The 22,721-nt window shown below is 45.4% G+C and overlaps 1 protein-coding gene across 2 annotated transcripts in view; it reads left to right on the forward strand.

Annotated features, from left to right (window-relative positions):
* Window positions 1-22,721, forward strand: part of LOC134339794 (pyruvate carboxylase, mitochondrial-like) — a 978,567-nt gene that overhangs the window by 31,915 nt on the left and 923,931 nt on the right. The window lies entirely within an intron of this gene.

Consider the following 22,721-nt stretch of genomic DNA (forward strand, 5'->3'; position numbering starts at 1 on the left):
CCATTATTACAGATCGGACAATCCATAATAACTGTCTGGATATGATATTACAGGATAAACAAGCAAAAACAATTTACTTACTAGAAATAGCCTTTCCAAGCACACATAACTTACAGAAATCAATAAGTGAAAAACTCCAGAAATATGCTGCACTAAAAGAAGAAATTGAAAGACTTTGGAACGTGAACAGGGTATACATTGTCCCAATAGTAATATCTACAGCTGGTGTAAACCCAAAGTCACTACACAGTAGCATTAAACAATCAGGCCTACACAGCAATATTTATGTAAATCTCCAGAAAGCCACAAAACTAAACACCACTAGAATAGTCTGAAAGTTCCTAGCAATTAAGAAAGTTCCTAGCAGTGTGCTTGGCTATGCCTGTATCTCAGGTTTTACCAGCTTAAGCTGAGAAAAAACAGAAATACAACAACAATAATAAAAATAAATAACTAAGCAATAAATATCGAGAACAGGAGATGAAGAGTCGCTCAGATTAACATCATGATTGGCACAGACGGGGTATGCTGAAGGGCCAATTCCTGTGCTGTACTGTTCTGTGTAATTGTTCGGTTCGCCTTTAAAATCTGCAAAGGATATGTACAGTATTGAATCCTAAACACAAGAGATTCTGCTCGTGCTGGAGATCCAGAGCAGCACGCACACAATTCTGGAGGAACTCAGAAGGTCAGGTAGCATCTATGGATGGGAATAAACAAGTAACATTTTGGGCCAAGACCCTTCGTCAGGACTGGAAAGGAGGGGGGAAGAAGCCAGAATAAGAAAGTGGGGAGGGGAAGGAGGACAAGCTGGAAGGTGATAGGTGAATCTAGGTGGGTGGTGATGAAGTGAGAAGCTGGGAGGTGAGAGGTGGAAAAGGCAAAGGGCTGGAGAAGAAGATTGGAGGATTGTGACTAGTGGTGTCCCACAAGGATCTGTTCTGGGACCTCTACTTTTTGTGATTTTTATTAACGACCTGGATGTCGGGGTAGAAGGGTGGGTTGGCAAGTTTGCAGATGACACAAAGGTTGGTGGTGTTGTAGATAGTGTAGAGGATTGTCGAAGATTGCAGAGAGACATTGATAGGATGCAGAAGTGGGCTGAGAAGTGGCAGATGGAGTTCAACCCAGAGAAGTGTGAGGTTGTACACTTTGGAAGGACAAGCTCCAAGGCAGAGTACAAAGTAAATGGCAGGATACTTGGTAGTGTGGAGGAGCAGAGGGATCTGGGGGTACATGTCCACAGATCCCTGAAAGTTGCCTCACAGGTGGATAGGGTAGCTAAGAAAGCTTATGGGGTATTAGCTTTCATAAATTGAGAGATAGAGCTTAAGAGTCGCGATATAATGATGCAGCTCTATAAAACTCTGGTTAGGCCACACTTGGAGTACTGTGTTCAGTTCTGGTCGCCTCACTATAGGAAGGATGTGGAAGCATTGGAAAGGGTACAGAGGAGATTTACCAGGATGCTGCCTGGTTTAGAAAGTATGCATTATGATCAGAGATTAAGGGAGCTAGGGCTTTACTCTTTGGAGAGAAGGAGGATGAGAGGAGACATGATAGAGATGTACAAGATAATAAGAGGAATAGATAGAGTGGACAGCTAGCGCCTCTTCCCCAGGGCACCACTGCTCAATACAAGAGGACATGGCTTTAAGGTAAGGGGTGGGAAGTTCAAGGGGGATATTAGAGGAAGGTTTTTTACTCAGAGAGTGGTTGGTGGGTGGAATGCACTGCCTGAGTCAGTGGTGGAGGTAGATACACTAGTAAGTTTAAGAGGCTACTAGACAGGTATATGGAGGAATTTAAGGTGGGGGCTTATATGGGAGGCAGGGTTTGAGGGTCAGCACAACATTGTGGGCCGAAGGGCCTGTACTGTGCTGTACTATTCTATGTTCTATGTTCTAGAAGGAATCCGATTAGAGAGGAGTGTGGGGGGGGGGAGGGGTGGTGAGGAGAAGAGGTAAGAGGCCAGTGTGGGGAATAGAAGAAGAGGGAAGGGGAAGGGGAAAATTTTCCTGAAGTTGAAGAAGTTGAAGTTCTTTAGTTTGGCTTATTAAATCCCCTTGTTCAAACTTTTTTAATGAACTGAATGGTTTAAACTTGTATACAATCAGGAACTTCAAATATTTATGGATTTTTAGGTGTCAGAATCAAAGCAGAACTGTAGATAATCTGCCAAGTCACTCAGTTGTCCTCAAGGTTAAAATAGCACGATGCTGATACATTAATTTTTATTCCACTCTCCGTGTTAATTATAATGTTTTCTTGGTATGAACCTTTACTGATCAGCAGATGGAGGCAGTGAGGGTCTGCTTGCCTTGTCAAATTGCATTGGTGTATCTGTGATGCGTATTTTTAAATTAGTCAGACGCTGTCATTTTGTTTGGCAGTCAGCCTGATCTTGGTTATAATAGCTTCCTGTTAAATCAAACTGATTTAAGCCAGTTACACAGCACTGGCTTCACAGTGAATTCTGGCTGCACTGTTCGTGACTACCTTCTGCTGGCAAGAAGGTGAAATATTAAATGTTTAATCGATTTCTTCAGGTAAAAATATTTTTCCCTCTGCCTCTCCTCTTCCTCTTTTCCCCACTCTGGCCTCTTACCTCTTCTCAGTTGCCTATCACCTCCCCCAGGTCACCTCCATCTTCCCTTTCTCCTATGATCCACTCTCCTCTCCTATCAGATTCCTAACTCTCCAGCCCTTTGCCTTTCCCACCGCCCACCATCTATCACCTTCCAGATTGTCCTCCTCTCTCCCCCCCCCCAACAAATTTCTTATTCTGACTTCTTTCCCCATTCTTTCCAGTCCTGATGAAGGGTCTCAGGCCAAAACTTTGACTGCTTATCCATTTCCACAGATCCTGCCTGACCTGCTGAGTTTCCCAGCATTTTCAGTACCTTTGGATTTCCAGTAATTGCAGAATTTCACGTTTATGTTTAAGACGATCCTGAGGGGAAACTTCTTCATTCATTCAGAGGGAGGGGGAGAATGTGGAATGAGCCACCAGCACAAGTGGTGGATATGGGGCCAGTTTCACCATTGAAGAGAAATTTGGATGGGTACATGGATGGGAGTGGTATGGAGGGTATGGTCCAGGTGCAGGTCGATGGGCCAAAGGGCATGTGTTTGTAGTGCTCCGTTCTTTAAGAACCTGAGCCCTGGCCTTAAAGTCTTTACCTTATTTCCTTACATTCTTCCATCACTGAACCGCTTTAAAACTTTTGACCAAAAACTTATAATGGAGTCGTGGAGTTGCACATCATGGGAAATAGTCCCTTCGGCCCAACTCGTCATGTTGGCCAAGTTGCTGACCTGACCCAGTCCCGTTTGCCTGCTTCCATCTTATATCCCTCGGAGCTAGGGGTTCCCAACCTTTTTTATGCCATGGACCCCTACCGTTAACCAAGGGGTCCGTGGACCCCAGGCTGAGAACCCCTGCTATAAACCTTTCCCATCTGTGTCCCTGTCTAACTGTTGCAATTGTACCTGCCTCAGTAACTTGCTCTGGCAGCTCTTTCCATGTACCTACCATCCCCTGTATGGGAAATTGCTTCTCGGCTTCCTGTTGTAACGTGACATCAAAACTCTTGTACTCGGTCCCCAAGTAAGTGTATCAGATTCCTTCTTCACTATCCTGTTGATCTGAAGAACTGCACCTAGTGGCCACTTTATTAGATACAAGAGGTACCTCTGTTGTAACGTGTGGTTATTTGAGTTACTGTCGCCTTCCTGTCAGCTTGAGCCAGTCTGGCCATTCTCCTCTGACCTCTCTCATTAAAACGGCATTTTTGCCCACAGAACTGCCGCTCACTGGATCCTTTTTTGTCTTTTGCAAACTCTAGAGACTGTTGTGTGTGATGAAAATTCCAGGAGATCAGCAGTTTCTGAGATACTCAAACCACCCCGTCTGGCACCAACAATCATTCCACGGTCAAAGTCACTCAGATCACATTTCTTTCCCATTCTGATGTTTGGTCAGAACAACAACTGAACCTCTTGACCGTGTCTGCATGCTTTTATGTACAGAGTTGCTGCCGCATGATTGGCAGATGAGGTATTATCATTAACAAGCAGGTGTACCTAATTGTCCCTGACAAAAAAACAATCCAACAAAGACATCAACGGTGGAACAGACGGATGAAGTTACTTCGAACTCAATGGCTGTGAAGGCGGGTGAAGGCTGCAACAAATTCATCGGCTCCAATCGTCGTGGTTTCCATGCCATTGGAATCAGTTGCTTGATTTGTGAAGTATCATGTGCTTCTTGGAGTGCAACATCAAGTACACGTTAAACAAATACACGCACAGGCATCTCCGCTCTGTGGGCCATTTCTTCAGAGCGAAGACCATCCTCGAACTCAAAAGATAGCCATGATGACGACGACGACCAAATAAAGTGGCCACTGAGTGTCAAGTCACGTTGTTGTTGGATCTTGGAGGGGTTCACAATCTTTTTTATGCCAGGGAGCCTTACTATTAACCGAGGGGTCTGTGGACTAGAAACCCTTAGCCATTGCTTGACAGACAGTGTAACAGCATGATCTGTCTTAATAACTTTATTTCTTGAGCATCTTTCGTACAGATGACGTAGCTCAGAGTGATTTACACTGGGATAAAAATAAAATCTGAAATTAAAATAAGCATGAAAATCCAACACCAAAAAATGTTAGTTAAAAGCAAGGCTACTTTTAGTTGGTGGTGAGGAAGGCCAATGTAATGTCAGCATTCATTTCAAGAGGTCTAGAATACAAGAGCAGGGATGTGATGCTGAGGCTTAATAAGGCACTGGTGAGGCCTCACCTTGAGTGTTGTGAACAGTTTTGGGCCCCTTATCTTAGAAAAGATGTGCTGGCATTGGAGATGGTTCAAAGGAGGTTCACAAGGATGATTCCAGGAATGAAGGGGTTATTATATGAGGAACGTTTGATAGCTCTGGGTCTGTACACGCTGGAATTTAGAAGGATGAGGGGGATCTCATTGAAACTTTTCAAATGTTGAAAGGCCTAGACAGAGTAGATGTGGAATAGAATGTTTCCCATGGTGGGGGAGTCTAGGACAAGAGGGCACAGCTTCAGGATAGAAGGGCATCCATTTAAAACAGAGGTGCGGAGAAATTTCTTTAGCCAGAGGGTAATGAATTTGTGGAATTTATTACCACGGGCAGCATTCGAGGCCAGGTCGTTGAGTGTATTTAAGTCTGAGCTTGATAGTCTCTTCATTGGAAACGGCATCAAAGGTTACCAGGATGCTGCCTGGTTTAGAGAGTATGGATTATGATCAGAGATGAAGGGAGCTAGGGCTTTACTCTTTGGAGAGAAGGAGAATGAGAGGAGACATGATAGAGGTGACATTATGAGGAATAGATAGAGTGGATAGCCAGCGCCTCTTCCCCAGGGCACCACTGCTCAATACAAGAGGACATGGCTTTAAGGTAAGGGGTTGGAAGTTCAAGGGGGATATTAGAGGAAGGTTTTTCACTCAGAGAGTGGTTGGTGTGTGGAATGCACTGCCTGAGTCAGTGGTGGAGGCAGATACATTCTTGAAGTTTAAGAGACTACTAGACAGGTATATGGAGGAATTTAAGGTGGGAGCTTATATGGGAGGCAGGGTTTGAGGGTCGGCACAACATTGTGGGCTGAAGGGCCTGTACTGTGCTGTACTATTCGATGTTCTATGTTACGGGGAGAAGGCTGGGAAGTGGGACTGGGAATCAGCCTTCTGAATGGCGGAGCAGACTTGATGGGCCAAATGGCCTAATTGTGCTCCTATGCCTTGTGGTTTTATGGTCTTCAATAATAAATTTTGGGCTGCCATTTAAACGTGTCAACTGAGTCTGCATCCCTTTTAGTTTTAGATATTGAGTTTCACAGTTTAGGAACCTACTTCAAAGAAGCTAACCTGCCAATTGTCTTTTGAACGAAATTGTCTGAGAGGCCTGAGAGCTCAAATGGGATTACAAACCGAAAGCGATTCTGTGATGTACTCTGGTCCCAGACAATTAAGAGCTTCAAAAACAAGTAAGAGAAGTTGAAAATCAATTCTAAAAGATGCAGGAAACCAGCACAGAGAAGCTGTACTGAATGGCTTTCCTCATTCATCCTTGACAAAGTGTGTCATTGTGTACAGGTGATCTGTGAACATCTCTGAGCGCATTTGAAGAATTACAAATTTCAGCTGTTTGTGTGTCTGTCTGATGGTAGTGTTATTTTTGTTATGGATTTCTTGCCCTTCCATCTTCCACCAAAGAGACCATCGTTCTTTCTCTTTCATCATAACCGTCACCTCAGAGTGCTGATTAATAAAGCCTTGACTTTTATATTGTGCTTCAGAACTGAATTCACACAGTGAGCAAACTGCGATTAGTGGCCGCAGGACTTGCTGTACATAATCTGATGGAATAGGCGTTGTATCCCAGGAACCATCACTGAAATCTTCTCTGGACCCGCAGAGTGTGCAAAAGAAGCATATATTGTTTATCGCTAGGATGCCTAAGACTTTTGCAGAGTACTGTAGTAATTTTATGTATTGCACTGTACTGCTGCACACTAAAAAAACAAATTTCATGACAAGCAAGAGAAAATCTGCAGATGCTGGAAATTAAGCAACACACACAAAATGCTGGAGGAATTCAGCAGGCCAGGCAGCATCTAAGAAGAGTACAGTCGATGTTTCGGGCTGAAACCCTTTGGCAGGGCTGACATGTTTTTCTGACATACGTGAGTGATGATAAACCTGATTCTGATATGGGTCTCTATTGTGGACTGAGAGTGGGAAGGGGCAGGGAGAGGGGAATCATGGTTGGGAAAAGGGGAAGAGAGGGGGGAGGGAGTGGGAAGCACCAGAGAGACATTCTGTAATGATCAATAAACCAATTGTTTGGAATCAAATGACCTTGCCTGGTGTCTCAGGGCTGGGTGTGTCTGTACCCACCCCTGACACTCCTTCTCTGCCACCTGTCCCACACCCCTCCCACGGTGCCCCACCCTCACCATTCCTCAACATCCTTTGCTCCTGTCAGATTTACAAACTCGCTCTCCACTCCACGTTGACAAATACAGGACTGTGCAAAAGTCTTGGGCACTCTCGGTATATAGAGTGAGACTTCTGCACAGTCCTGTCACCCTTTTGCAAAATTAATCTGGACATTGTTTTCAGACAATGGATTTGTAATAAAGACAGATGAGAAAAAGATTAGCGAAACCTGAAAAATTTTGTTTGTTGTACTGTATTTCATTATGACCATCAATTTATCAATAAAGTCACAAGAATGTGTTTCTCAATTCTCATTCCAAACATTCATAGTATGCATATTACACAAAAAAGCATTTAAAATGCCATGCAGGCTTCAGGCTGTGTGAAAGTTTCCTGCTCAGAGTAACAACATTGTGGGCCAAAGGGCCTGTACTGTGCTGTACTATTCTATGTTCTATGTTCTTAATGGTTGGTCCATGCAGCCGTAAGAAAAAACATTAGAGGGAAAGTTGGTTTTGGCCTGAAGTCAGCCACCACCTCCTCATGTAGATAGTACTGACAGTGGGAGTGCTGTGCCTGTGATGTATTGGGCTGAGTCCACTACACGCTGCAGCTTCTTAGCTCCCTGTGCATTCGAATCGCCGTAGCAGATCTGGCGCATCCGGTCAGGATACTTTCAACAGCACATTTGTAGAAGTGTTCAGTGACACACCAACCCGACTTCGAAAAAAGTAAAGACAGTGGCATGCCTTCCTTGTGACTGTAGCTGGGCCCAGGATTCGACATTTGGTATGTTAACACCCATAAATTTAAACCCTCTCCAAACCCCCCAACAATTGGTTTATTGATCATCACAGAATGTCTCTCTGGTGCTTCCTGCTCCCTCCCCTCTCCCTTCCCCTTTTCCCAACCATGATTCCCCTCTCCCTGCCCCCTTTCCCACTCTCAGTCCACAATAGAGACCCAGATCAGAATCAGGTTTATCATCACTCACACATGTCAGGAAATTTGTTTTTTTTTTGTGGCAGCAGTACAGTGCAATACATAAGGTTACCATCGAGTCTACCCTGCCATTCCATCATGGCTGATTTATTGTCCCGCTGAACGTTGTTCTCCTCATATCTCCTTATTGCCCTGACTAATCAAGAACCTATCAACAATGACTTGAATATCCCCAATGACTTGACCTCCACAGATACCTGTGGGAATGAATTCCACAGATTCACTGCCCTCTAAAGAAATTTCTGGCTAAAGAGTTTATTTAAAATCTTACATCATCCCACAACGTGAGAGAGTAAAAATCTTTGCATTCAGACTCTGTTGCAATGTACAGACGTGTGAATTTAAAAGTCTAATTGCCTATAGAAGGATGTTGTCCTGTAGCCTGTTGGTCCTGGCTTTAATGCTGCTGACGGAAGCAGCTGACACGGTTTCTGGTTGGGGTGACTGGTGTCCCCGATGATCTTCCAGGCCTTCTTTCTGCACCTGCTGCTGTAAATGTCCTCAGTGGAGGGAAGTTCACATCCACAGATGCACTGGGCTGTCTGTACCACTCTCTGCAGTGCCCAGCAATCGAGGTTGGTGCAGTTCCCATTCCAGGCAGTGATACAGCCAGTCAGGATGCTCTGAATGGTGTAGATGGTCTTGAGTATTTGGGGGCCCATGCCAAACTTCTTCAGTCATCTGAGGTGGAAGACATGCTGTTGTGCTTTTTTTGCCACACAGCCGGTGTGTACAGTCCAGGTGAGATAACTGGTGATGTGTATACCGAGGAACCTGAAACTACGCACCCTCTCACCTGCAAACCCACTGATGTTGATCGGGCCGAGCCTGTCTCTGTTCCTCCTGTAGTCCACAATCAGCTCTTGTTTTTCAGACATTGAGGGAGAGGCTGTTATCCTGGCACCACTGTGTCGGGTGTCAACCTCTCTTCAGTAGGCTGTCTCATTATATTCGTTCTAAATGGAAGTCACTCTATTCTGAGGCTGTGCCCTGTTGTCCTAGTCTCCCCCACTATAGGAAACATCCTCGCCACATCCACTCTATCTGTGTGCTCTTAGAAAGTTAATGAATTATATTCATTAACAATTAATTACAGAGTATTTCACAATTATATCAACATAGATTTCAAAATTATAGTAGCATAATTTCAAAATTATATTTAGATTATACTGTATAAAAAAAACATTCCTACTGCGTGGCAACGAAGGCTATGTGCACAGGAGCATTTCAGCTACTATGTGGTCGCACACCTGCACAGGTTAGAGGGAGCAGTGGCTGAGGTAGTGATTCACTTGCACTTCTTCCAGTCAAGGGTATTCTGTGTTCATAATGTGCTCTGCTCTAGTGGGGGAAATCAGTTGTGCTTTCAGCAGCAGTGGCATTTACTCCATGGGTCCTATTGCCTGCCTCTTGTATACACCACTCCCACTCTGACCCATGATCTGTCTGTGGCCTCCTCGTTAACGAGCTCCAATGCTCTATTGTCTCCATTCAGGCCATACAGACTCGAAATTGAATTCTAAAACATCAGATTCTTTCTCTGTGTCAGAACCGGCTGGATCTGTAGGTCGTCTTTTTCATGCCACAAGGGAACTTGCCCTTCAGCCCAGTTTGTCCATGCTAACCAGGAGCCCTTCCCAAACTTGTTCCATTTGCCGCTGTTTAGCCCAACTCCCTCTAAACCTGGGTTCCCTTTATTTTTAATGCCTTGGAACAATATCGTTAAACAAAGGGAATGCTGTTGTTGGGAACCCGCTTAAAACCTTTTCTATCCATGTGCCTGTTGCTTGTCCATATGTCTTCTGTAGTTGAGGGTGAAACATAGGAGCAGAATTAGGCTATTTGGCCCATCGAGTTTGTGCTGCCATTTGATCATAATTAACGTATTTTCCTTGACACTGTTCTCCTGCTTTTTCCCCGTAACCTTTGACACCCTTACTAATCAAGAACCTATCAACCTCGTGGCATGGTGTCATGACAATGACCTTTTACTTGGTGTCAGCTGATTATTGACCTGGGGGCAGGGGGGGGGGGCACTGCACATACTCCTGACCTCATCAAGCGTGCTGAGGTCGAGAGGGTTGAGAGCTTCAGGTTATTTGGACAGAACATCACCGATAGCCTGCCCTGGTCAGATCATGTAAACAGCACGGTGAAGAAAACACACTTCCTCAGGAGGTTAAAAGAAGTTTGGCACGTCCCTGTTGGCCCTTACCAATTTTTATCAATACTCTATAGAAGGCATCCTATCCGGATGCATTGTGACTTGGTATGGCAACTGTTCTGCCCGTGTCTGTAAGAAATTACAGGCTTGTGGACTCAGCTCAACGCATCACGGAATCCGACCTCCCCTTCATGGATTTTGTCTATGCTGCTTGCTGCTTCGGTAAAGCAGCCAAAATAATCAAAGACCACACCCATCGCAAGCATTCTCTCTTCTCCCCTCTCCCATCAGATGATAAAAAGCCTGAAAACAAATACTAACACGCTCAAGGACAGCTTCTATCCTGCTGTTATTAGACTCCTGAATAGCCTCCTAGTACAATAAGTGACCTCACCAAAGAGTTGATTGTGGACTTCAGAAAGGGTAAGACAAGAGAACACACACCAGTGCTCAGACAGGGATCAGAAGTGGAAATGGTGAAATATTCAAGTTCCTGGCTGTCAACATAGAGGAGCGTCCGTTTAAAACAGATAACGGAGAAGTTTCTTTAGCCAGAGCATGGTGAATTTGTGGAATTTGTTATCACAGGCAGCTGTGGAGGCCAGGTCGTTGGGTGTATTTAAGGCAGAGCTTGATAGGTTTTTGATTGGACACGGCATCAAAGAATATGGGGAGAAGGCCTGGGAATGGGATTGAGGAGGGGAAAAAAAGGATCAACCATGATTGAATGATAGAGCAGACTCGATGGGCCAAATAGCCTAATTCTGTTCCTATGTCTTATGGAACAGAAATAAGCTGCAGAAAGTTGTACTCTCAGTCAGCTCCACCATGGGAACTAGCCTCCCCATTACCTTCAAGGAGAGATGACTCCAAGAGGTAGCATGTATCATTAAGGATCCCCATCACCCAGGACTTGAGGAGGCACAGGACCCTGAAGACACGCACTCAGCGATTCAGGAACAGCTTCTTCTCCTCTGCCATCCGATTTCTGAATTGGACATTGAACCCATGAACACTACCTCACTTCTTTTTTTTCCTCTTTTTGCATTAATTTAACTTAAATTTATGTATATTTAAATTAGTTTTTATTATTAAGTATTGCAATATACTACTGCTGCAAAGCAACAAACTTAATTACCTGAATGTAATTCTGATTGATATTAAACCTAATCAGATTAGGTTTAAAAATGCCATCCCCTTCTCGCAGTTCCTCCGTCTTTGCTGCATCTGCTCTGTCATAGTCATAGACATACTTTATTAATCCCGGGGGAAATTGGTTTTCATTACAGTTGCTCAGGATTAGGCTTTTCGTTCTAGAACCAGAGAAATCTCTTCCTTCTTCAAAGAAAGGAGCTTCCCTTCCTCCACCATCAACGCTGCCTTCAACAGCATCTCTTCTATTTTGTGCAGTCTGCTCTTACCCCATCCTCCTGCTACCACACCAGGGATAGGGTTCCTCTTGCCCTTACTTACCACCCCAGTAGCCTCTGCACCTAGTGCATAATTCTCTGAAACTTCTGCCATCTCCAACGGGACCCCACTGCGAAGAATATTTTTCCTTTTCCCCCACATCAGGCTTTCCTCAGGGTTTGCTCCCTACGTACTCCCTTGTCCATTTATCCCTCCCCACTGATCTCCTTATCCGTGCAAGTGGGACAAGTGCAACAACTGCCCCTACACCTCCTCTCTCACTACCCTTTAGGGCCCCAAACAGTCCTTCCAAGTGAGGTGACACATCACCCGTGAGTCACCTGTGTATCCAGTGCTCCCGGTGTGGCCTCCTGTATATCGGTGAGACCCGATGTAGATTGGGAGACCGCTTTGCCGAGCATCTGCCAAAAAAAAGCAGGATCTCCCGGTGGCCGCCCATTTCAATTCTACTTCCCATTCCCATTCCGATATGTCAGTCCATGGCCTCTACTGTGGCAGTGAGGCCACACTCAGGTTGGAGGAGCAACACCTTGTATTCCATCTTGTAGCCTCCAACCTGATGGCATGAACATCGATTTCATGAACCTGGTGATTGCCCTCTCTCACCTCAACATCTTACCTGCCCGTCACCTCCCTCTGATGCTCCTACCCCTTCCCTTTCTTCCATGGTCTTCTACCCTCTCCTGTCAGATTTCCCCTTCTCCAGCCCTTTATCTCCTTCACCTATCAGTTTCCCTGCTCTTTACTTCACCCCTCACAGTTACTCTCCCAGTTTCACCTCTCACTTACCACCCTGTACTTCTTCCTTCCCTCCTCCCACCTTCTTATTTCTGACTTCTCATCTTTCTTTCCAGTCCTGATGAAGGGTCTCGGCCTGAAACGTCGACTGTTTACTCTTTTCCATAGATGGAGTCTGGCCTGCTGAGTTCCTCCAGAATTTAGTGTGTGTTGCTTGGATTTCCAGCATCTGTAGATTTTCTCTTGTTAGCACTAATCCTGATTCAGTGTTAAGTGATCGGCCTTCCAGAGCTTTAGCACTGACTTTTTTCCTAGCCTCGATTCACCCCACCCCCTTGGTGATATTAGTGAGTGTCTGTTTAATTTATTAATGTATCACAAAACTCCATTCTCTACGATTCAAAGCCTGTTCTTATCTCTGTTTCTGCCCAGTCCTGATAAAAGATCATAAACCAGGGGCATTGATAGATTGAGTTTCAGTTTCCACAGGTGTTGTTCTGTGTTCCCAACACTTCCTGCATTCATTTGAAATCACCTTTTACGTTTCCAGGTTCTACTTTACAACTGATATTTTTGACTTCTTTGTGTTTAAATCAATATGGCTTTGTAGAAATTCCTGAGCAGCCACAGGTAATGTGAATCTGGATTCCAGTCAGTAAATGCCTCAGGGATATTGTGAGTGAGCTGTTGGAATGTCCGTCAGGACTTTGTAGAACTCAAACACAGATAAACCCTGTAATGTAACTGGGGGGAAAAACAATGGGGCAGACACTTCAATTTAAACCCTAGTTGTCAAACTGGATTTCTTATTTGTAATGAAAATTTTAAAATTATATTGTGTGGTAGATACACTCAGTGGCCACTTTGTTAGGTACCTCCTGTACCAAATAAAGCGGCCGCTGAGTGTATGTTTGTGGTCTTCTGCTGCTGTGGCCCATCCACTTCAAGGTTCAGCATGTTGTGTGTTGTAACACAGTGTTGCCTTCCTGTCAGTTTGAGCCAGTCCAGCCATTCTCTGACCACTCTCATTAACAAGGCATTTTCATCCACAGAACTGCTGCTCACTGGATTTTTTCCCCCCTTTTTTGCTCCATTCTCTGTAAACTCTAGACCATTGAAATCCCAGGAGATCAGCAGTTTCTGAGATACTCAAACCACCCTGTCTGGCACCCACACTGTCAAAATCACTTGGATCACATTTCTCGTATCACGTTGCTACCACATGATTGGCTGATAGATGCTAGTTTTGACAAGCAGGGGTACCTAATAAGGTGGCCACTGAGTGTTATTTTTATTGTGGCAACCAGAGTTAAATGGTTAATAATCTTCATTCTGTTTGCTAACCTTTTTGATGCTAATTAATTTAATATGCAGTGAATTCTGCTGATCTCTGAGGTTTGTTTCTGTACTGCATGGAGAATTTGTTTCTGTACTGCAGAGAGAACAGATGAGGTCGTTCCATGGTTTAAATGGAAGTCAGTCTACGTCATGCTAGACCGAGAGGCCATACTGGAACTGGTGCTGGGCAAAGAACCAGGTCAGGTGTCAGATCACTCAGTGGGTGAGCATTTCAGAGACAGTGACCGCAACTCCCTGGCCTTGGACAGTGATAGGAGCAGATGGTATGAGAACTTCCCCTGAGGCCAAATTTCTTAATTCCATTTCCCGTTCCCATGCTGACAGGGCAGTTCATGTCTTCCTCAAGATGAGGCCTCCCACAGGGTGGAGGAGCAACATGTTATGGGTAATCTCCAACCTGAATATCAATCTCTCATTCTGGTAAAAGGATATCTCTCTCCCTCCCCTCTTCTTCTATTCCCCATTCTGCCCTCTTACCCCTTCTCACTTGTCTATCACCTCCCCCGGGTGTCCCCTCCTGTTTCCTTTCTCCAATGGTCCACTCTCCTCTCCAATCAGATTCCTCCCTCTCCAGCCCTTTACCTTTCCCACCCACCTGGTTTCACCTCTCACCTTCAAGCTATCCTCCTTCCCCTCCTCCTACCTTTTTAGTCTGTGTCTTCCCCCTTCCTTTCCAGCCCTGAAGAAGGGTCTCAGCCTGGAACGTTGACCGTATATTCATTTCCATAGATGCTGCCTGACCTGCTGAGTTCTTCCAGCATCTTGTGTGTTTTGCTTTGGATTTCTAGCTTGTGTGGAATTTCTTGAGGGTGTAGGGAAGTATTTAATAATGGGAGGAAGAATTTTGATGTTATGGGACAGGAACTGGGGAACATAAATAGAGAACTCGTGTACTGAGGGAAAAGCAACACAATGTTTCATCCAGATTTGGAATATTGTTTTCAGTTCTGGCCGCCTCATTGTAGGAAGGATGCAGAGGCTTTAGAGAGGACACAGAGGAAATTTACCAGGATGCAGCCTTGGACTTAGGGGCTTTTCTCTTTATAGTGAAAGAGGCTGAGAGGTGACTTGGTAGAGATGTACAAGATAGATAGATACTTTTCATATGCTAGAGGAAATTACAGTGTTGTAGTAGCATTACAGGTGCACAGATATACAAATATTAGAAGAGAAGTAAGAAAGAATAAAAAATAAGTTACCTCTAACAGGAAAGGGTCATCACTTACCCAGCTATAGGTTGACTCATTACAGAGCCTAATGGCCAGGGGTAAGAATGACCTCATACAGCGCTGTTTGGAGCAGCAGAGTTGTCTTAGTGTACTACTGAAAGCGCTCCTCTGTTCAGCCAAGGTGGCATGCAGAAGGTGAGAAACTAGGGGACATAGCCTCAAGATTCAGGGAGTAGATTTAGGGCGGAGATGAGGAACTGCTTTTCCCAGCGAGTGGTGAATCTGTGGAATTCTCTGCCCAATGAAGTAGCCGAGGCTACCTCAGGAAATGCATTTAAGACAAGGTTGGATAGATTTTTGCATATTAGAGGAATTAAAAGTTATGGGGGAAAGGCAGGTAGGTGGACATGAGTCCATGGCCAGATCAGCCATGATCTTAGAAACATAGAAACATAGAAAATAGGTGCAGGAGTAGGCCATTCGGCCCTTCGAGCCTGCACCGCCATTTATTATGATCATGGCTGATCATCCAACTCAGAACCCTGCACCAGCCTTCCCTCCATACCCCCTGACCCCCGTAGCCACAAGGGCCATATCTAACTCCCTCTTAAATATAGCCAATGAACTGGCCTCAACAGTTTCCTGTGGCAGAGAATTCCACAGATTCACCACTCTCTGTGTGAAGAAATTTTCCCTAATCTCGGTCCTAAAAGGCTTCCCCTCTATCCTCAAACTGTGACCCCTCGTTCTGGACTTCCCCAACATCGGGAACAATCTTCCTGCATCTAGCCTGTCCAATCCCTTTAGGATCTTATACGTTTCAATCAGATCCCCCCTCAATCAGATCCCCCCTCACTGAATGGCGGAGCAGACTCAACGGGCCAGATGGCTACTCCTGCTCCTATTTCTTACATTCTTGTGTAAAATTGGCTTGAACCCATGTTAAGGCCAATTAGTATGAAAAAGATTCAAAGTACATTTATTATCTTATGCAATGTATAACCCTGAGAATTGTCTTCCCAGAAATGGCTCAAAATAAAGAAACACCAGAAGATTGGAGGACAGCCGATGTCGTTGCACTATTCAAGAAAGGCTCTAAAACTAGACCAGGAAATTATAGGTCAGAAGCCTGAGATAAGTAGTGGGAAAGTTTTTGGAAGGTATTCTGAGTGAAGGTATTGGGATAGACATGGACTGATTAAGGATAGTCAGCATGGCTTTGTGCATGGCAGGTCTTGTCTCACCAATCTTACAGAGTTTTTCGATGAAGTTACCAGGACAGTTAATGTTGTCTACATGGACTTTAGCAAGGCATATGACAAGGTCCTTCATGAAAGGTTGGTCAAGAAGGTTGAGTTGCTGGGCATTCAAGATAAGGTAGTAAATTGGATTGGACATTGGCTTTGAGATGTGGAAAGAAACCGGAGCACCTAGAGGAAACCCACGCGGTCACGGGAGAATTCACAAACTCCTTACAGGCAGCGGTGGTCCAGAAAGTGGTAGTTGATGGTTGTCTCTCTGACTGGAGGCCGGTGGCTAGTGGAGTGCCGCAGGAATTGGTGCAAGGTCTGTTGTTGTTTGTCATCCATTTCAACGATCAGGGTGATGATGTGTTTAACTCGATCAGCAGGAGGGCTGTCATGTCTTGCAGTGAGATCTAGACCAGCTGGAAAAACGGGCTGAGAAATGGCAGGTGGAATTTAATGCAGACAAGTGCAAGGTGTCACACTTTGGTAGGACCAACTAGGGTGGGTCTTACACAGTGAGGGGTAGGGCACTGAGGAGTGTGGTAGAACAAAGGGATCTGTGAATACAGGACCATAATTCATTGAAAGTGGCATCACAGGTGGATAGGGTCATAAAAAAGCTTTTGGCCTTCATAAAATCAAACTACTGAGTACGGGAGATGGGATGTTATGTGGAAGTTGTATAAGACGTTGATGAGGCCTAATTTGGAGTGTTGTGCAAACACGAGGAAATCTGCAGATGCTGGAATTTCAAGCAACACACATAAAAGTTGCTGGTGAACGCAGCAGGTCAGGCAGCATCTCTAGGAAGAGGTACAGTCGATGTTTTGGGCCAAGACCCTTCGTCAGGACTAACTGAAGGAAGAGCTAATAAGAGATTTGAAAGTGGGAGGAGGAGGGGGAGATCTGAAATGATAGGAGAAGACAGGAGGGGGAGGGATGGAGCCAGGAGCTGGACAGTTGATTGGCAGAAGGGATATGAGAGGATCATGGGACAGGAGGCTTAAGAAGAAAGAAAAGGGGGAGGGGGGGAAAAGCCCAGAGCATGGGCAAGGGGTATAGTGAGAGGGACAGAGGGAGAAAAAGGAGAGTGAGAGAAAGAATGTGTGTATAAAAATAAATAACGGATGGGGTACGAGGGGGAGGAGGGGCATTAGCGGAAGTTGGAGAAGTCAATGTTCATGCCATCAGGTTGGAGGCTACCCAGATGGAATATAAGGTGTTGTTCCTCCAACCTGAGTGTGGCTTCATCTTGACAGTAGAGGAGGCCGTGGATAGACATATCAGAATGGGAATGGGACGTGGAATTAAAATGTGTCGCTACTGGGAGATCTTGCTTTCTCTGGTGGACAGAGCGTTGGAGTGTTGTGTGCAGTTTTGGTCACCTACCTACAGGAAAGATGTGAATAAGATTGAAAGACTACAGAGAAAATTTACAGGGGTGTTGCTGGGACTGGAGGACCTGAGATATAAGGAAAGATTGAAGAGACTAGGACTTCATTCCTTAGAATGTAGAAGATTGAGAGAAGATTTGATGAAGATGTACGAAATTATGTGGGGTATAGATGGGGTAAATACAAGCAGGCTTTTTCCACTGAGGTTGGGTGGGACTACAATCAGAGGTCCTGGTTTAAGGGTGAAAGTTGAAAAGTTGACAGGAAACATGCGGGGAACCTTCTTCACTCAGAGGGCTGTGAGAGTGTGGAACGAGCTGCCAGTGCAAATGGTGCACCATCCCCACCCCTGGCATGCCTTCTCTGCCCCCTGTCCCACACCCCTCCCACAGCACCCCACTCTTGTCATTCCCAATATCATTTGCTTCCGCCAGATTTACAAACTCATTCTTTGCTCCACGTTTACAAATACAGATTGAGTAGGGACAGTTAGGGTGTTACACCTGAATGAGTTTTGTTGAGAATCTGGATGGGTACAGGAGAGGAGCTTCAGAGATTACATGTAGTCCTGCTGGTGATGGACTTGTAGCACGAAAGGCAGGAGAAGGTATGGGATACTGTTTAGGCAGTAGCACCTCGAAGGTTGTAACTTCTGGATTAGTTCCAATGCCATAACCCTGTGAGTACAGGAACAGGAGGAGAGGTGAGATGAATGCATGACTGAAGGATGGACGTTAATTTCCTGGATCATTGGGATCATTCCGGGGGAAGGTGGAACCTGTACAGGTGATTCTAGACCAACATCTTTATGGGGGATGAGGTTTGCTGGGGAATGTATAAATTGAGTTGGTGGGGTTAGCTTCGATGTTCAGCTGAGGAGGAACAGTGACGTAGATGTGAAAAGCTGGTGTAGCAGTCAGCATAACATGACTCCAGCTCTCGATACGCAGGGTCAATCCCATTGCTGTCTGTAAGGAGTTTGTACGTTCTCCTGGTGACCGTGTGGGTTTCCTTCCACTGGCAAAGCTGGTAAATTTCGGAGGCAGACTTGCTTACTACCTGTTACACCGCTGGCGTTTAGGCCAGCAATGAGATTCCTCCATCACTGGCAGTGTTCAGGGCTTCCTTCATTATGTCAGTAATTTCCTCTCAGCTTTCACTACTGTCATGCAAGCCCTGGGTGGAGACTTGTGAATACCATCACCCTCAGATGCAGAAGGAATCTTCATTGCCGGTTCCGTAAGAGTGTTGTTTGACCAGTCGGGGTCGTTATCCCTGAGCTGAACCCCCGAACCTGGGGGGGGTTCCTAGTCTGGCCTCTACCCTGTGACCTGTTTGACTCAACCTGACCAAGAGCCAAAGCATAAAGTCCTGACTCCAGCCAACGTAGCTCTGTGGGTCATTGAGACACGCAAGCCTCCAAACCCTACGAAAAGGTGGTGGTCCTCTTGGAGGCATGTGGGCAGAGCAGGCTTGTAGTTGCACATGAGGGGAATGCAAAACCACATCGCATCCATTTTAATGCAAACAGGCTAACTGGTAAGGAAGATGAATGCAAAGCTGTAATGAACATCGCTGACATTTAATTAAGGGTGAAAGGTGAAATGTTTAAGGGGAACGTGAGGGGAAGCTTCTTCACTCAGAGGAGGATGAGAGTGTGGAACAAGCTTCCAGCACAAGTGGTAAATGCAAACTCGATTTTAATGTTTAAGAGAAATTAAAACCATGAGATACAGGAGCAGAAGTAGGCCATTCGGCCCATCAAGTCTGCTCCACCATTCCATTCATGGGCTGATCCAATTCTTCCAGTCATCCCCACTCCCCTGCTTTCACCCCATACCCTTTGATGCCCTGGCTAATCAAGAACCTATCTATCTCTGTCTTAAATGCACCCAATGACTTAGCCTCCACAGCCACTCGTGGCAACAAACTCCACAGATTTTCCACCCTCTGACTATAGTAATTTCTCTGCATCTCTGTTCTAAATGGACATCCTTCAATCCTGAAGTCATGCTCTCTTATCCTAGACTTCCCTACCGCGGAAAATAACTTTGCCATATCTAATCTGTTCAGGCCTTTTAACATTAGGAATGTTTCTATGAGATTCCCCCTCCTCATTCCACTGAACTCCAGGGTATACAGCCCAAGAGCTACCAGGCGTTCCTCATACAGTAACCTTTTCGTTCCTGGAATCCTTCTCATGAATCTTCTCTGAACCCTCTCCGATGTCAGTATATCCTTTCTAAAATAAAGAGCCCCAAAGCTGCACACAAGTTTCGATAGGTACATGGATGGGAGGGGTATGGAGAGCTATGGTCCGGGTGCAGGTTGGTGGGACCAGGTAGAATAATAGTTCAACACAGACTAGAGGGGCCGAAGGGCCTCCTTCTCTGCTGTATTGCTCTGTGTCTCTATTGCTATGATATTGTTGGCAACACTAAGATGTGATTTAAAGTCGGATGTGACTGGCTGACTGCTCAGTTTCCCAGGACAGAGAATTTTCTGATGAGACAGAGAGCGATGCTTATGCCTTGTCAGGGAAGGATTGCATTATCCCAGTATTACGGTAGGATTTCCTGGAAGGCTCCTAAAAAGAGCTTTCTAGGTATAGATTAGGAACAAAATGCCCTCTTAGAACAGGAGATAGCGGAAGTAGTTGAGAAATGTAACAAAGTTAAGGTTATTTTTGGGTTTTCAATTCTCTGAAAACGATGGCCAAAGATTAACGACTCAGGTTTCTGAGGTGCATTTCGGAGATCTTTTGTTGACCAGTTTGTGGATAGAGCAATGAGGGGAGGAGCATTACTGGACCTTGTCAGCTGGTCGTGTGGAGGGACTGTCATTGCGGAGCGTTTTACTGATGGTGACCATAACTTGGTATATTTAAAAGTGGTTATGGAAAATGTTAGGGCTGAACCTGGAATGAAATTCTTAAACTGGGGAGGTGGTAGGCAAGGCTAGTTTAAAAAAACTAATTATAAACAGGAGATTCTTGCAGATGCTGGAAGTCCAGAGCAACCCACACAACATGCTGGGGGACTTCAGCAGGTCTATAGAGGGTAATAAAGCTGAGACCCTTCATCAGGACTGGAAAGGTAGGGGAAGATGCCAGAATAAGGAGGTTGGGGGAGAGGAGGGAGTACAAACTGGCAGGTGATAGGTGAAGTCTGGTGAGGTGGAAGCTGGGTGGGTGGGGAAGGGGGGGATTGAGTATGAACCTGTGAGGTAACGGGTCGAAGAGGTAAAGAAGGAATCTGATCGGAGAGGATAGTGACTATGGGAGAAAGGAAAGGACATGGGGCATGAGAGGGGGTTTAGTTAAAGTACGACAGGACCTGGCAAAGGTAGATTGGGGGCATCCATGTGCAGACACGCCTGCATCTGCCCTGTGGGAAGCATTCAAAGGAGATAAAGTGAGATGTTTCAGTAAGAGTAAAACAAACCTGGCAGACGACACAACTGTGATTGGCCTAATCACAAACAATAGCAAATCTGCAAATAGAAAGGAGTTGCAGGCATCACAACTCTTCTGTCAGCATGACGAAAAACAAAATAAATGATAATTAACTTCAGGGAGGCCGTAGGTTCCAAACAAACCCTGCGATTTATCGATGGTGAGCTGGTGGAAAGCGTCTCCAGTTTCAAGTTTTTGGGGATGTACATCACTGGGAGCTCTCTTGGTCTGTAAACACAACCTCGATAGTTGGGAAGGCAGACCAGTGACTAAACAACCTGAGGTGCTAAAGGGGAGCTAATCTGCCCCAAAAATTGCTGGCCAAGTTTTTTCGAAACTATGGAAAGTCAGTGTGGGACTCGGTCTGCAGCAGGACAGATCACAAAGCATTCCAGCGGCTGATTAGGACGGCTCAGCACACCACTGGACCTGGAGACAATCTACGTCTCTTGATGCCTATGGTGCGATCGTAACATCATTAAAGACCCATCCCATCCCATCCCGGATACTGTCTGTTCAATCTCCTGCCATCCGGTAGGAGATACAGAGACATCTTAGCCAAGACAGTAAGACTGAAAGCAGCTTCTTCCTAAGGACTGTTATGTAGCCGAATAATACTAGACCCCAGCTTGCCAATGGCCTTTGAGCGTTATGGACTATCATAGTCTCTTGTTGCATGTGGGTATAGGAATTCTTTTTAATTAAGCCGTAGCGCATGCATTGTAAGTATCTGTTTTGCGCAGAATGTGGAGATGTGCTGCAATCTCGTTGTCCTGAGCAATGACAAAGTACTATTCTAGCGTGAACGCCAAGCGTCGGTAGATCTGGAAAGAGTAAGGGGCTGGCTGTTTGGGCAAGAAGGTGCTCATGTTTCAGGGGCATCTTTGGCTGACAGAGGCATAATGCTTGGTCTGATGGTGCAGTCCACAAGACACAACAAGCTGGCACAGGCTACAATCATTGAGAGCCAGAGGATAATCTGTGCAGTAAACTGCCATCTGGTGCTGGAGTTAAATCAGTGAGGATACGGAGCAGCTATTTAGTCGAGAATGGAAAGGCAACTGCAGATAACATGAACACCTGGATTACATTGAGTTGACCTTCGCCCCAAGATGTCTATGACAAACACAGTGCTGCAGTGAACTAAATCTCTCCTGTGCACGTTTCATTCCCTGCATATTCACACACACACTTACCTAAAAGCCTCTTAATCTCTCTCTTATTTTCTTTATCGAGATGCAGTGCAGAATAAGCCCTTATGGCCCTTACCAACCCTTGATTTAGTCTGACCCTAACCACGGGGCAATTTATAATGGCCAATTCACCTCCAGCCGCTACGTGTTTGGGCTGTGTGAGGGAACCAGAGCACCCGGAGGGAAGTCACTGCTCTCCCTACAGGCAGTGGCAAGCTTATCTGTGGAGTACTGTGCTGACCGCTCTAGTACTGGCCACCCGTTGTGTCTGCACATTGTGAAAATCAAATACAACGGTGTAGAGTTATAGAACAACATAGCACAGAAACAGGCCCTTCAGCCCATCTAGTCCGTACTGAACCATTTAAACTGCCTCGTCCCATTGAACTGCAACTTTACCATAGCTCTCCAAACCTCAGGATGTGTGCTTAGCCCACTGCTCTCCTCTCTCTACACCCGTAACTATGTGGCTGGGCGTAGCTCAAATGCCATCTATAAATTTGCTGACAATACAACCACGGTTGGCAGAATCTCAGATGGAGATCAGAGGGCTTACAGGAGCAAGACATACCAGCTAGTTGAGTGATGTCAC

The sequence above is a fragment of the Mobula hypostoma genome, chromosome 30 (assembly GCF_963921235.1).
Source record: "Mobula hypostoma chromosome 30, sMobHyp1.1, whole genome shotgun sequence".
Classification (NCBI taxonomy): domain Eukaryota; kingdom Metazoa; phylum Chordata; class Chondrichthyes; order Myliobatiformes; family Myliobatidae; genus Mobula; species Mobula hypostoma.